This window comes from Diadema setosum, chromosome 15 (assembly GCF_964275005.1).
Source record: "Diadema setosum chromosome 15, eeDiaSeto1, whole genome shotgun sequence".
Lineage (NCBI taxonomy): Eukaryota > Metazoa > Echinodermata > Echinoidea > Diadematoida > Diadematidae > Diadema > Diadema setosum.
In genome coordinates, this window is record NC_092699.1 from 10,177,953 (window position 1) to 10,195,256 (window position 17,304).

The following is a 17,304-nucleotide window of genomic DNA, read 5'->3' on the forward strand; positions in this document are numbered from 1 at the left end:
CTACCCATGTGCCAAATATGACGGTCATGTCTTACATCATATAACCAACAGTTCTATGGGGGGGGGGGGGGGGCACAATGCCCCCCCCCCCCCCTTGGGCCAGGAAGGGGTCAAAATAGCTTGGGCTTTATAGGGTTAAGTTTTGGACATTGTCTTAACTAAGGTTAAACCTATTCTCGACCAGTTAAAAAATAATGATGTAAAAATAACGTTTAAAACACACTAGCGCAATGGCAAATTTGATCGAAATCTGATAAATTTGGGGAAATCGTGACATTGTGAAGTTTAAGAAAATATGTCATAAATAGTCAATAGAAATTTGCAAATGACTGAGCTGATGATGTATTATTTCCCAACAACTTGCAAGAAAGTTTGTACACAGGATCTTTAGTATTATGAAATAGAAAATTAGAATATTCAACATAGGTTTGAACACGATATGGCGCAAATTTAGACGTTATGACATCATCAGCTCACACATTTTCATGATAATATCAACTCCTTGAGAACTATTCACGAATAAACAGGGCTGCATTAGAATGCATGAAGCCTGAATCGTAGCCTAATTACAAGGATATGCACAGGACATTTCCCTGTAGCATAATCTCTTGCATTCATTACATGATTCATGTTGTACTGTCTTGTCTTATTCTTCTTTAACAGGAAAAGAAGAAAATAAAGAGAAGGCGTTTATGCTGGATATTGATAGGCATCGACTGACGTATTATTCGATTTTGAGTCTCCGAAAGGGGTCGTACTTCGTTTTTAGTTATTGAATGCCTGAAAACAAGTACGATCAGAGTCAAAATTCGGATATCATCTTTGTATAGAACATTTGCAAAGTAGTTCAAATATAAATAATCATTCAAATGATTGTGTTCGCATTTGCAATTTTAATTTCAATCGTCAATTTGAATTCTTTTTCATATTTTTCGATGAAATATTAAACAATACACGATCTAGGAAGAATAATGTTACAAACTGAAATAATACATGATGTCCAACTAGGAGGCATAATATGATATTGTAATATATAGATCATAGTGGTCGATCTATGAAAATTGGAATCTGAGAATGGATACTAAAGAAATATGATGGAACCTACATTTTAATACTTAGGAAAAAGTTTGTCAAACGTAGTTCCCATTTAAATCGAGCGTAAAGATTAAGATGAGGAACACGGGTACAACAAATGACGGAAACATAGAAAGAAAAAGAAAATACAAAAGGAAATACAAATATCCAGGGATATAGCAGGTTCTTCTCTGATGCAGGTTTAGGGGTTGATAAGCCACCTGCTGCAAGCGGATGAACCGTTGTCACTCTGGCAATAACAACGATACGAGTCAATGTACACTCAGCAAAAAAAGAAAGAAAAAGAAAGTAAACATTTTTTCAAGTTCATCTTTCTTATCGACTATCTGGCTAAAAATGATGTCTTATATACCATGCTACAGGTAATCTAATTAGCTATCAACCTAGTAGGTCAATGAAAAGGTTAACTTTACGCATGAGCGAACACATTCGTTTTTCTCTTCCAGGCCACAAAAGTAAACATTGCAAAATGGACAAGTTGTTATTCAAGCATATTTGCTCTGCCATATAACAATTAGAACAAAAGACAAAAAACAACACAATAGAAATGCAAATTAATTTGCAAAAATCAACCTATGATCTCTATAATGTCTCTGTAACCCTGTAAAGATAAAGAAAATAAAAAAAAATAATTGAGGAAATTGAAGAATCTTCTGTCAAATCCGCAGTCAAAAGACATGAGAAAAAATTATGGTAACAAAGAAATTTAGATTTGAAACGTTTTTCCAAATTAAGAAAATTTGAAATGATGCTTGGTTCTTGAATTTGTCCCATGCATTCTTAAATTCCTTAATTAAAAGGTAAAATGAAGAAATTCTGTCGATTTTATCACCTTAACGGCTTGCTCCCTATGTTATTTAAAGTTTGAATTCATGGAAAATGCTTATGTTCCACCTTCCGTTTCCCCACTATGTTTTTGTTTTGAAAATAAACGGAAACAAGGAAACGGAAACTTATTTCTGCTGTTTCATTCATGTCTCTCACTACGTTTAATTGGTCTTTTGATGTCTTCGCTATTTTGGAGGGCATTTGCAAATGAATTTCAATCTGTCAAATTCTGCAATTTTACTTTTCTGCCTTGGAGGACAAAAAAGAATATGTTCACTCATGGGTAAAATTTCCCCTTCTTGAAAACTACTAGGTTGAATGCCAATTATATAATCTTTGATATGGTATATGACACATTGGTTTTTATCGAAATCTTTTATGAAAAATATTAACTGCATATTAACTTTTTTGATGAGTGTATAATGTCAATGACAATGTTTACACAATATCTGTTAATTATACATTTTGTGTCTTCAGAAAGGACGGGGAAGTAGAGAAAAGAACACGTGCACCAGCAAATCAAGAAAAAGCAAACAATCCAACAACCAGTTGCAGTGCAAGAAAAAGCAAACAATCCAACAACCAGTTGCAGTGCAGTGAAAATAATAGTGCTGTTACTAAAAGCTGTTACTGCGCCCCCATTCTTTTGTAGTCATAAACCTTGTACACCTAACATATCCCTTATGGAACAAACATAGTGTTACCACACAGTCTTCATATATTTAACTATGTATAAAATGTGTGAATATAGTGGGTTTACAGTTTAATGCCACAGTGTGAAATTGCAAACTAGGTGGTTCACCACATACAACTCACATGGGCACACACAGTTGCCACAGCTTACGACATTAGATAATGGTCACAGTGTGTTATATGTTGCAGTATGTGGGCATGTTGTGTTCATAGAGTTGGCATAGTATGAATTTTCAGACTATGTGGTTAACCACATACTTATCATATGGTGACATGCAGTTACCACGTAATAGCAACGTTATGTCACATATTGGAGATGTCACAGTGTGAATCGATGGACTATGTGGTTTATGTCCTACTAGCCACATAGTAGTATACAGTTACCACAGCTACCACATAATAGTCGCAGTGTGCTACACATTCCAGTCTGTGGGAAAGATGTATTCACGTAAGAGCACAGTGTGTATTTAAAACAATGTGACTTACCACATGCTAATCTCATAGAAATAAGTTATTACAGCTTACCATGTAATGACCACACTGTGTCACATACTGTAATATGTGAAATTTGTGTGCCCACAGAGTTGCCACCGTGTGGAATTCTAGTCTACGTGGTTCTTCACAGAAAGTCACATAATAATCACAGTTGCTACAGCTTACCACACAAAAACCACAAAGTGTAACATGTTTCATTATGTGGGAATACTTGTCCGACGAATTGTCACAGTGTGAAATTCTAGATTATGTGATTTCTCACCTAAAGGTTACACAGTGACTCGTCATGTACCACAGCTTACCACAGAATAACCACAGAACGTGTCACATGTTGCAGCATGTTGAAATGTTGTGTTGCAGATTTGTCACAGTATAGACCGACCCATCAAGTGAACGAGGATGGGGTACGGCATTAAAATTATGATTACAATATTGCCAGAGAAAATATTCATTCACAATTTGAATGGTACACAGAGTATTCCTGTGGTATTTTCGGACATATATCACAGGACAATACCATACAGCAGTGCCACACTGCAATAGCAAACAGAAATACCAAACAACAAAACCAGAAAAAAAAAAAACTACAACAGAAAGTACCACAGAAAAATGCCACAGGATATTCCTGTGGAATTTTGTCACATATACCACAAGACTAACACAGAACAATACCAAACACCAGTACCGCACAGGAGTACGACACAGCAAAATCACATAGTATATCGCACAGCAGTAGCACATACCAATACTTGATAATACACAACAATAATACAACGCAAAACAAAAAAAAAAAAAAAAAAAAACAGAAATGTACCACAGAAAAACCCCGGTTACTTTCGTGTGTGTTTTTTTCTTGATATACTATACGACAGGACTATCACAAGACAATACAATGTACCACACAGCAGTACCGAAGTGTCACGCAGTAGTATCAGCTGGAATTAAAAAAAAATAACATGAGTACCACACATGCAAAATCACACAGTATCGCACATCAGTACCACACAGACTATATTACACAGGAGTACCACACAGCAAAAAAAAAAAATAAATAAATAAAAAAATAAATAAATAAATAAATAAATAAATGTAACAATAAGTACCCCATATAAATAGCACAGGATATTCCTGTGGTATTTGGGGACATATTCAACAGGAGTACCACAGGACAATAAAAACCAACAGTACTTCACAGGATTACCAGGCAGCAAAATCACAAAGCACTACCAACAGGAATAAAAGAACATATATATATATACACATATATTTCAGAATTTGATTGAAAGATAAGTAATGCAATGAATTATAACTGATTTTAATATATACTTAACCTGTCCTATACTCCTAGAGCTTTGCCTATTAAGTAGGAGTGCTGAGGTGATACTTCATGTGGTATTTCTGTGGAACTCAAGTGGTAATCCTGTAGCACGAATTTTTACATAGCTCATGAATATTCATAAAAAAATAAACCTAAATTTTAGAAATACATAAAAGACTTCTGAATTTAAAGTATTTATAATGGAACTTGCTTTGAACTTTATTAAAGATTTTCTAATAATATTCCTATTTCCCAATGTCATAAATATTGTTATGAAAGTGATATTCATATCTTGATAATATTGTCTAGTTATTAACCATGCCTTAATTCATTACGAATAGATGACCCACATATTATGTACTGTTACACCCGTTGACTTACTAGAAATAGGATGACTATTACAGATCTATTCAGGACTGGAATGGTACTAGGCCATATGAGGTTATATATGAGGAGGACAGATGTCACGTGAGTGACTTTTTTTTTCTGCTACTCTGACACCGAAAGAATGCGGAGATTAAAACTGCTTGTATACAGTTATGTTCGAGTTTAATCTTTCAAACCTTTGTAGCTTTCTCGTTCATAACAATACATTGAGCATAAAAGATAATATGAAACAAATTACAAATACATAACTGGGTTATCTTGGGTGACCTGAACCGGTGATCCCCTCAGCCTGGCTCAGTCGTCATCGATGCCCGATACCCTCGTCGTCGACCTCGATACAGTCGCTTGACTTGTCCGTCGGAAGCACCCCTTGACTTGGCCACTCAGCTAGACGCTACCCTATCGGCGGTCCTCTCAGCTCCTCGGCCTTCACTAGTCACCACTGCTTCCACGCAGACTCCTGTCTTGACCCGCGATGTCCGAGCTCAAGCCGACGGCGAGCAGGCAAATGGAGATTGAGCTCCGTACCAAAATTCGGATAATAACTGTCAAAGTTCAGTTTATATCGGCAGCTGGAGCTCGCATCTCACCGACGTGGAAAACCCCCAGAAGAACGACTGCTGCCTAAGCGGAGATCTATGCTGGATGTCTGATTAAAGTGTTTCTCCTCGATCCCCTACATTCATCAGCTTTTTATTAGCTCCCCTAGCCACACTCCCTTACACTTTCATACACTTGCTTTTTCATGCCTTTCCTACACAAAAAAGTCATCCAATCAGCATGCTTAAATATAGCCCTATTGAAACTATATATACACAATACGTCTAGCCATCGTCTAGACTGGTGTTACATAACATCTCTACTCATGAACTTGGGGACAATAAACTACACCAGCACCCTAGTGACACTGACCTAGCTGAGTCTTGACTGAGCTACGTGTTGATAGCATTTCTCGCCACCACCTGGATGGGAGCTACGGGGGAACACCTCTATTCATTCAATTTCTGTAGTCTGAGTTAATACACAATACTGCAAACCAGGCTATTTCTTTAACTTTCGCTTTGTCTCATTTCATGCGAATGCTGTGTCTGAATTTAACTGATCTAGACATGCTGTTGCTATGCCAGTTTATTCTTTTACTTTTACTTTGTCTCATTTAATGTGAATTTCCAGACAGCCACTTTCTTGCAGTTTGACCTAGTGGCTTTCTAGGACAGCTTTAAAGCTCTAAATCTTTGCAAACTCAAACAAATTCGATTTTACTTCACTGGCAAAATCAAAGATAAATTTATCTCCTGACAACAGGTTATATAGGTACGGACATGTATTGTTTGTCCTGACATTCATCACTCACCTATTAGGCAAATTCTGGGATATGACTATTGATTGTCCCAGATTTTCTTTCCGACTGTGTTTGATAGCACAGAGTGAAAGACTGTGATAGATAACACAGAGTGAAACTGTGAGAGGCTGTGGTAGATAACACAGAGTGAGAGACTATGGTAGATAACACAGTATGTGATGCCTCATTTTGACATACTGTGTTACCTATCACAGTATCCACCCTATGATTTTCCTCAGTGTGATAATATAGGTTTTCTCGGTCAATTTCATACTTTTGTCATTGAAGTTCCTATTCCGAGCATTCGATTTCACGCATTCCACGCTCGCAGCACTGAATCAGCAATTAAATTCAAAATCCGATCATTCGAATTCACTATCCGAGCATTCAAATTCACTATCGGAACATTCAAATTCACTATCGGAACATTCAAATTTAAGAGAGGAGCACACATTTCATCAGTGAGCATTCAAATTCATGTCAAGCTGGCGACGGAATTTCGTCGGTTATTCAAATTCGTGAATAGGCAACCATGTTCCAAATAACTGCATTCAATTTAAAAGAAGTCCTGTATTTATTTAGTTTGGGGCCCTGTATACATGTGTTTCTCGTTTGGCTTTGACTATATTGGGATTTATGATGATTATTTATTTTGCATTAGAGGTCCACCTGTTCATTGACAATTTTGAACTCGCGCTAAGCAAAAAAGGAACATACGGGCACATGTCCCTCGGATTGGACATAAAATGGAGGTCCCATGTGTGAGAGAGTCACAACTCATGCACGTAACAGATCCCACGTAATTCATTCATCCCAAAGAGCAGAACATCCAACTGGACCATATATGGAAGAACAGCTATTGCAGCTGAATATGGGTTATCCAGCCATCTTCTTTGATGGAAAATGAAACCCTCCCCCCAAAAAAAGAAAAAAAAAAACATTAGGCACTTTATAGGCCTACAGACGAGCATAATACGGAGGGTTGGTTGACACTTTCGAGGAAAAACAAAACAAAAACAATTTCGACTATATTGAAACTGATACATGAACATTAATTTTTATACGTCTTGTTTGTTGTGCATTGCTGTCTTATTGATCTACTTTTGCGGGACTATGTGAGATCATTGTGTGTCAGTTTGTCTTTAAATTGATGAATTGTCATTATGTGGTTGGTGTTGGGGCGTTGTCATCATGCGGTATCATCAGGAAACATGATTGAATTGTCGTTGTGTTGTTTGGATGCACTTCTGATTGGACATTACAATTTGAAATTTATTGAGATGAAAAACAAAGAATACATGAAAAGAGAACAATGTAGAACCTGTAAACAACCATAATTACAGTATATGCAAGCCTTTATTGGTTGTGTTTGCCCTTTTTCCTATCTTAAAAATCTATGCTCCATTTTCCTCCTTAAATTGATTGCACGAAGTAGGAACTTGATCGCCTAAAAATGAATTTGAACGCTCCAAACAAGCTAATTGGGACTATCACGTGACTATCGCATGAATTTGACTGCACGAGTATAGGAAAGTCGGTGCTCGCATTTTGAAATTGAATGCCCAATCGTAAATTTGATTTCACGAAAACGAAATAGAACGCCCATAAATTAAACTGATCGCTCTTACATTCGCAATTTCAAAGGTAACCATAGTGTGACATAACACACTGAGTTTAAAGGACAAGTTCACCTTCATAGACATAAGGATTGAGAGAATGCAGCAATATTAGTACAACACATCAGGAAAGTTTGAGGAAAATTAGACAATCGATGCAAAAGTTATGAATTTTTAACAGTTTTGTGTTGGAACCGCTGGATGAGGAGATTACTACAGCTTGTAATGTCATATGCGTACAACAGTATAAAGAAAATATAAAGAAAATTCAACGTATTTTCACTTTTTTTCGCATAATAAAAGATCAATTGACTTGCCTCTTTCTAAAGGCCGGGGGAATAATATTACCCATACCATATGTCAGTAACGAGTCAAGGGAATGTTTACTTTTTCCAAGAGATGAAATTTTGTGAAATTCTCTTTATATTGTCCTTATATTGTTGTACGCATGTCACATTATACACTGCAGAAGTCTTCTCATCCAGCCGCGACTGCACAAACACTTCAAAAATTCATAACTTTTGAACGGATCGTCCGATTTCCCTCAAACTTTCAATGATGTGTTCTACTAATATTGCTACATTCTCTCAATCCTTACGTTGTGAACTTGTCCTTTAGCGCTGTGAATCACAACGGCCCGAATTCTCAAAGGTGGAATAACTTTATTACTCCCTTATTCCGCCGATTTATTACGCCTCTTATGCAAATCAGGCCCTCGTGACGTAAAATGACGCGATTTATTCCCCGGAATCTATTGTCAAAGGTGGAATAACTTATTCCCCGGAATAACTATTCCGCGGAATAGTTATTCCAGCTTTGAGAATTCGTGGCCAACGTGTTTTACTTTGTGGTAACACTGTGACTGTTCCATAAAGAGATCCATTACTGATCAATAATACCCGTATTGCGGTCTATATCATGCCTATTTTTCCCCAAATCTCCCCGATGGACTGACTTGGGTCTTTCTTGTACTCCATAAACAGGGCTACGTGTTCCAAAGTGGGGCCAACTTTACGGAAGCGAGGACGTCGATTCGTTTTAGGACGAAAGGGAGGTGGACATTTTGCTGTAACTTCCATCCCAACATTGGGTGTTCGACAAGCAAAAAATAGAAAACAAAACAAAGCAAAGCAAAGCAAACGAAAAACAAACTAGAAATGTCGCTTTGGCGACTGGTATGCCTCCGCCATAATGCATGATTTTCCCAATAGGTCTAGATAGTACATGTGGACAATGTGTGATTACATTTTCACAAAATTGGCAAAATATTGAAATGACAAGTTTGTCACAAATGTGTTGAATGTTCACCTTCCTTGACCTAGGTTTAATTGGATGAATAGGAGAGCATGTATCTAGGGATTTAAGGACTTTTAACTCGACTTTGACTCATTCATACATTTAGGCATTCAGTAATTTTCAAGGTACAGGTGTGGAGAAAAAGTGCAATTTCTGAATTGAATAGTAAATTGTTACCATTTTCATCTGGCCCTTGACCCTAAAATTTGTAAGATAATCACTTTCAGGTAGAACATGCATAATATGTACTAAGTTTCAAGATAACTTGAGCCACTTCCGAGATATGGAGGAAAAAGTTAGTTCAGCACTTTCACTTGATCTTTGACCTTTTGACCTTTGAGGCAAAAAAAGAAGAAAAAAAAAACTTTCCAGAGAATTTCTATCAGGTTACACATGTATGCATACACCAAGTGTAAAAAAAAAATTACCCTGCTGGCATTGCATGATAGGAGGGAAATAGTAAAATTTTGAAGTGTTGCACTTGACCTTTGACCCCTGACCTTTGACCCCATGAACCTCATGAACCCCATGAAATATACTATGTTCTATGAAGATACCTTGAACAATTTTCCAAGGTATGGAGGAAAAAAAAAAGAAGTTTTAATATTTTTACTTGACCTTTTGACCTTTGACCTTTGACCTCATGACCCAAACTTTCACCAGAGAATCTTGATTGGGTAATACATGTATACACTAAGTTTCAAGAAAATATCTTCACGTATTCAATAGATATGGTGGAAATAGTGAAATTTTATGTATTTGACCCTGACCTTTTGACCTTTGACCTTTGACCTCATGACCCAAACTTTCACCAGAGAATCTTAATTGGGTAATACATGTATACACTAAGTTTCAAGAAAATATCTTCAGGCATTCAATAGATATGGTGGAAATAGTGAAATTTTATGTATTTGACCTTGACCTTTTGACATTTGACCTTGAGCATGTGCACCCAAAAGTTGATAGGCACAACTTCACCCCCTAATACACATACATGCCAAGTTTCATTAGGATACCTCAACAGGTTTCGATAGTTACCTTGTCCACAAAATTCATTACGGACGGACGGAAGGACGGACGGACGGACGGACGGACGGACGGACGGACGGACGGACAACCCGAAAACATAATGCCTCCGGCACCACTTCGTGGCGGAGGCATAAAAACAGAAACATCCAAAACACGTCTTCACAATTTTAACTACCAAACAAACAAACAAACAAACAAAAATTCACGCCTCCCGGTTGGCCTGGCCCAGTACTCGGGCACAAATGTAAACGAATACACTGTAGGATATTACGTCTGCTATGCATTATGTATACTCGCCTCATTTTTGCTATGTCTTCCTCATTCCCCCAATCGTCGGGACGAGGAGACGCCACCAACTGCTTTGACACTGCGGGCAAACCTGAAGGAAAAACATTAAGTAATGAAAATAACATGGCAGTTATGTCACTGAGTGAGTCACAAAATAATATGAAAAATTTCCCAAAACCAAACTATGTTTTTGTTTAATCGGAATGCAGTCATGATCGCGACTAGACTAGTAATTAAAAGGGCATTGCAGTAACACACTGTGAAGTAAAGTTTCCTAAAGTAGCTAACATGCATGTCACCATTACTCCCTGTTATGATCCATTTGAATTTCCGCACTTTTTGATAACCTGTTTGTTTGTTTGTTTGTTTGTTTGTTTTTGCAGCGCAATCGGGCGTGTATTTACATTAATGTACTCATGCGATAAATATTGTTCTTTCCAATAACACAACTGCTTTGAACAATTAGTTCGATAAGTTTTTACACACATTTTGTTGTAAAGCATTGTACGTTTTGTTTTCTATGAATTTGTATCGATTACAAATATGTGTTATTGGAAATCAAATTTCATTTGATTTGAAAAAACAAAAACAAAACACTGATAGGTATATACCGTGATAGGTAATACGTAATTCCAAGAATGAAAAGTGTACAGCAATAAAGTTACGTAAACTGTCGGTCATCAAAGTTCAAAAATAATTGCCAAAAATAGGTAATAAACAAAAGCATTTCAACGTTTTTAACTTTATTTTCGATATCTGATTTCGAACACAGCAAAGAGTGTGAGAATATTTTAGTCACGTAAAGAAAGGCAGGGAATTTCTTTCATTCTATTAGTTCAATTAATGTCATTTAGTGCCCTTTTTTCCACTGCAACATACTGGGCAATACCATCATCCTACCTATCATCACAGTCATCACCATCAATATCATAATCGTCGTCGTTATCTTAATTATTATCATCCTCTTAAATTTTTTCAATATCATCACAATAATTATCATAATCCTCACTATCATTGTCATTATATTCATCATCAACACTATCATCTTCAACATCATCAACATCAATCTTCCTATCCTTTGAAAGACTTAAATCACTTCGATTATACTTTGATTGCTTAAAAGTCAACTAAAATGACATCTTCTTAGTTAAATGACAAATCACGAGTAGCTGTGATTGTGAAATTCGTCAAACAGATGATAAAACATTTCAACTTTGACCGTTGTCCAGGACTATTGCCTGGGGGTTAACCACACACTCCCATATACACCAATTCGGCCCTGTGCAAAGTTAAAGTTTCGTACAGAAGGCTGAAAATAGGGTAAAATGCGAACTCTAACTTTAGAAAAAAAAATCAATTTTGAATGTGATGAAAGTGATGTATGCTTTCATTTTTAAAGTAACTCCAACAAAATTGAACACCATTTAGCTATTGCTCATATCAATGTCAGTATTATCTGATGTATAGTTTTTGAACTATTAAGGATCAAGTGGGAAATGTTTTTTGTTTGTAACTCGTGGTAGTTTCATTTTAATTGTATTTTAGATAATTTTACACGGCTAACATAAACTGGCTAAGTGAAGTGAACTCTTCACTGAACATGATCTAAAGCTCAAAGCCAAATAAACATGTTCGAATTAAGAATTGATATATTCCATTGGTAACATGTGATATCGTAGCAATGATGTTTCATAAAGCGAAATTACAATAATCGTAGGGCTACATGTGCTATATCAGTGATAGAATATCGTTAAAAAAACATTGTCACTCGTGCCATCCGTAAATCAAAGACAGAGTGCTTGACATCAGTTTCTGACCCGTTTAAAAAAAAAAAGAGTATTAAGAAACCCTGGAATTAATTACACAGAGCCACAAGTATTATGTTGATATTGTTTGAGTGGTTTTGACAACAGACCGATCTCGGTTATCTCTCACGTTGGATTTTTTTTTTTTTTTTTTTTTTTTGGGGGGGGGGGGAGTCAATCCAAAAGCATTTCATTTTAATACTTCTTAAATGATAATCTCATTACTGTTGAACAATCAGCATTTTTAAAATATTATCATTCAACCTATGAATGTTTGCACATAGTAAGCTCGAAGAATAAATGCTCGTGAAGAAGTAGCAGTGTTTTTCCTACATAATCTAAAATGTTATGATGCAATATCACATCACCTGTTACTTTAGATATTGCAATTTCACTGTGTTTTTGTTACTTTATTATCTTGGGAGTTTTCTTAGTCATGTTAGTGGAAGGAAACAAGCAGCACAAAGTTTGTATGGAAAGCAATCAAATCCAAACAAAGTCAGAAACAAAGGAATAGGCCGACCACATAGTGGGGTTCTTAGACCAATAGTGTGTAGGCCTACTCTTTTTGTTCTCTATCAATGCAGTCACTGTATGTGTTGATACAGGTACCTGCAAGTGCCTCGTCTATCTACAACCTGACTGTTGCATGTTACTCTTGTAGGAAAATGCATGTAAATGATCCGGAATTAAAATCGAATCTTAAAAGTCTGTATTGATGAAATATCATAACTGGTACCAATATAACAGATAGACAATTGATTCATGCTGAAAAAGAAATGCAATAGCTATGTCCTCACGTGCCAATCATATCACGAAGGATCTAGATGTGAATCTTAAAAGCACTATATGTAGACTAAATCAAGTCCACTGTATAAGATACTTTGCAGCCAATATTTACATTAATAATTGACTTGCAATAACCATGCAAAACAACTGTGTACAAGTTTAGCTCATAAAGTGTTTTCTTTTGCGGCGACTTAGTAGCACCTTTGATTTGTACTTAACATTCTTTGTAAGTCCACCAATCAACTGTGTACTGACAATGCCTGTTCTGTGTCAACTGCATACTGGAAACTGCATTCTGTGTTGTTCAAATTAATGTTTTAGTCGCCGTCACTTTCTTGTTTTCAGCTTGTTAATGTCATCAGTTATCGGTGGCGTACTTGGGGGGGGGGGGGCAATCCACGGAGCTATAGAGAGGGAAGTGCCTGTCTATCTATCTGTCTACAGTCGCTTGATTGCACACAGGCCACCATCTTGGCGAACCCCGCGAACTACATCCGGTATCAATAGAAGACAGGGTACGCCATTATGGCTGCGGTGGGGATAAAACGCGTGCTCGAATAGTTCTTCCCGCTGTATAATTCCTAGGGCAATCCCACAGTCATTTCCAAATATCGTCTATTTTCTCTATACACAAATGATTAGTGCACGTTGTTTTAGTTGAATCGACGTTTTCCAGGTTTTTGTTTCCTCACTTTGAGATAAGTTATACTCTTTATGCGTGTGTCAGTACAATGATAAATTTGTAAAGTGGGGCGAGAAGTGCATATTTAGCCTGAATGTAATACCTAAGTCGTAAGGACACAGGGAATATAGAATTGTCCCAACTGCCAAATTAGTCAAACAGTTGTCAACTATATGGATGGACTGAAGAATTCATATGCATGTGTGCGTTTAATGATCGGGACATGGAGCCGCCGTCTTTCCGAATAATCTGGAGTAAATTGATGATATTCAGTAATCGTAATATGTCTCTACATGATTTTTAGTGTACATGAAAATAATTTGAATGGCGTAAGAATATAAATGGTTGAGACAAAGATGTCCCTTGGGTTTCGTATGGACTATACGACGAACTAGCGATTTCTTGACCAAATATTGCTTGACGAATTGGTGAATATGTTAGTAGAGTCTATTATCTCGTTGTAAGTTGAGGTTGACGTACAGAGGAACAGAATGGTTAAATGGTATTTCCCAAAAATAAAAAATCAATAAATACCTAAATGTATGTCAAAGAAACTATTTACATTAATAGATCTGTGTGAAGATGATTTTGATGAAGCCTCAACTAGCCTATAAAGTCGATATCATGTCCTAGAAAACATCAACATTATAAGTTCCTGTGTGAAAGTATCATGGGGATGTGCGTGCCTAAAATTACCAAGCTGCCATTCCTTTTCTCATATCAATCGAATACAAAAGGAATAAATTTGGCACATTGCACAATGTAGCAGTAAAATCTGGAATTGAAAAATGCTGGTCGGAACGCAATGTCTGAAGCGTTACTACAAAGAAACGAGTTCTATTATTGGGGGTATCACTTGCCATATCGCTGTTCAGGCAAGATATTCTGCTCCGTTACCATGAATGATGCGAAAATACACAAACTTGTGACTCCGACAAAGAAGATCAAAATCCATTGATGTTCCATGGTAATGAATATCCAATGCCTTCAGCAGACGTACGGAGAAATCCGGAGTCCAACTAGCACAATGACACATGATATTTACCTCCGACCGCGTCCGAATCTCGGAATCGACGAATATTTTACACGCAATTGTTACACTCGCCACTTGCCAGCGTTCTTTTTTTCAATCATGTGCACGCACTAAGTACAGTATACAATACTTTTTTGGAAATATACGTCGGAATCCTTCGTACTGCGTTGCCTTACATGCCTAGGAGGCGTGTGTAATAGTGACTGATAGTGACTCAAAACGCACTTGAACTTCCTGGCTTGTTTGTTGCTGTAGTTGTTGCCGTCTTTCAAACCAATGGACGCGTCATCACCTTCACTGGAATGATACCCCCGCTGATCATCGAGGTCATATTGCCATTAATGTATGTGGGGAAGAAAAAGAGGGCGCATATATACTGCTCGTCTAAAAGCGAGACAGGCGCGCGCGCACACACACACACACACACACAACACACAACACACATGAATGTAGTTAATGTTACACCATTATGTTCCACAGCAGTCGTGTTTCCAGGCTGGTTTCCAGACCCTTTGCCAACTGGACTCCTTTTACAAAATGTCCCCTCCGCGGCGACGAAGTCGCCATTGCCGAATCCACCTAAACCTGCTCCAGTTTCTGACGTCGAGGGCGTCAAAATAGTATGACCAGATGGTCTGGAAGCCAGATCACGTTTCAGGCCATTTGATATAATATTGTTTTTGAATTACTTTTAATAATGAAAATGAAAATAACATAGGGTAATATTTGAAAATTTAAAGTAATTTTATGAATACAGATTCGCGTAAATATTCCTAGAAGAATGATAAATGCCAAATGAATTAAATAGCAACAACAGCAACAACATCTTCGACAATACAGGATGGACGTGAGACAACGCAGCGTACAGGATGGGCAAACGTGACAGGTAGTGATAGCCGTGGATACTGTATCAGATTTTTAAACTGCCAAAAAAAAAAAAAAAAAATGCCACGGCAGTCCCGGTGCTAATAGGGAATCTTGTATGCTGTGGTAAAACGGGGTGACAAACGCAACAAGACAAGCCTAAAACAAACAAACAGACAGACACACACACACACACACAAATGAAACGCAGCGGACTCCACAGAAAACATTGATGGTCTAGCCTACCCAGACGCCATGAGAACAGGGTCTGGGAGAACAGACGTCGTGAGAACAGCGTTCACCGGGGCGAGTTCACTGGGGTGAGAACAGACACCCTGAGAACAGGGTTCACCGTGGCGCAGACTGGACGCAATTCATGGAAAACTCTATCGGAACACTGCAAATACTTTCATAAGGAAATGACTGGTTGCGACTTGGCCTGATTTGGTGACGTTATCGGCAATTTATAAGCGATGTATAAGCCATTGTCTGTTTATAAGCCATCATCCCGAGTGCGATTTTTTGACGAGTTATATCACAAATAATATTTCTCTCAAGCATTTGATGTGATTTGATGACGTCATTGGTGATTTATAAGCGACTTATAAGCCATTGGTTATTCATAAACCATTATCCTTTGTGCGATTTTTTTTTTTTTTGGCGATTTATAATATCTTGACTTTGAGCGATTTTTTGGCGATATATAACGCAAACGAACAACTTGAACGCCATCGATGCATCGCGTGTTAAGGTCATCGCATGTGTTGCATTCGACAGGCATCCATGGCATCAAAGACAAAGTTCATGAGAAGTGAGAAATGAAAGAAATCTGGTGTGTTTGTAAGTAAACTGAAGTTCTTTTATTATTTGTAATGTCACGCTGTCGCACATACAGTACAAAATCAACGGCGATTTCGTGGTTTAGGTCCCCACTCGCTGAAAGTGAGAGCGCACGCATTCCTTTACAATTTGTGCCGCGTATTACTACTAGATTGTTCTCCCACACATAATCATCTGTGTTGCCTAAAGTTAGCGTTCAACTCTTCCAACCTGTATCGTTGTGGTCTGTGGTTCTAGACCTATAACTGCATTATCATCTCTTCTACGTGAAGTATGGCTAACGCAAAGTCAGTGGAGGTGGATTGAAGTCCCCATTGCGTACACTGAATAAAGCGATAGTGTTGGTGTTGCATGTGCGAGGTCAAGGCCAAGGCCTAAACCACGATTAAGCCAAATCAACATGTTCATTATAATGATAGCCTAGTATTTCTACTTCACTCTAAAGTTATACCGAAGAAAGACTAAGGGCTAAGGCTGACCACTTTGGAATAAAGAAGAGAGGAGACATAGTCTACTCCAATCATACAGAACATCGAACATACAGAACATGGCAGAATATTCAAAAACATTGCCATTGACAATTCAAAACCTGAGATTGAGAACTATTGTGAACTTGCCACTCGTGGTTATCATAGAACAAGAGGACATTTCATGAAACTAGCCAAAGCAAGGAGTCGCCTGGACATCAGGAAAAACTTTTATAGCCAAAGAGTATAGGCCTTGTAAATGAGTGGAACAAGCTTCTACAATCAGCTGTTGATGCCCCAACACTCATTAACCTCAAGAAGCAACTATCCAACTTGGGTTTTTAAATGGGACCCATGGGAGCCCCTTAACCCTGCCACACCGTGCTACATTTATTGTTTATAGATGATATCATATCGCCGAGAACGACATGTAGGTG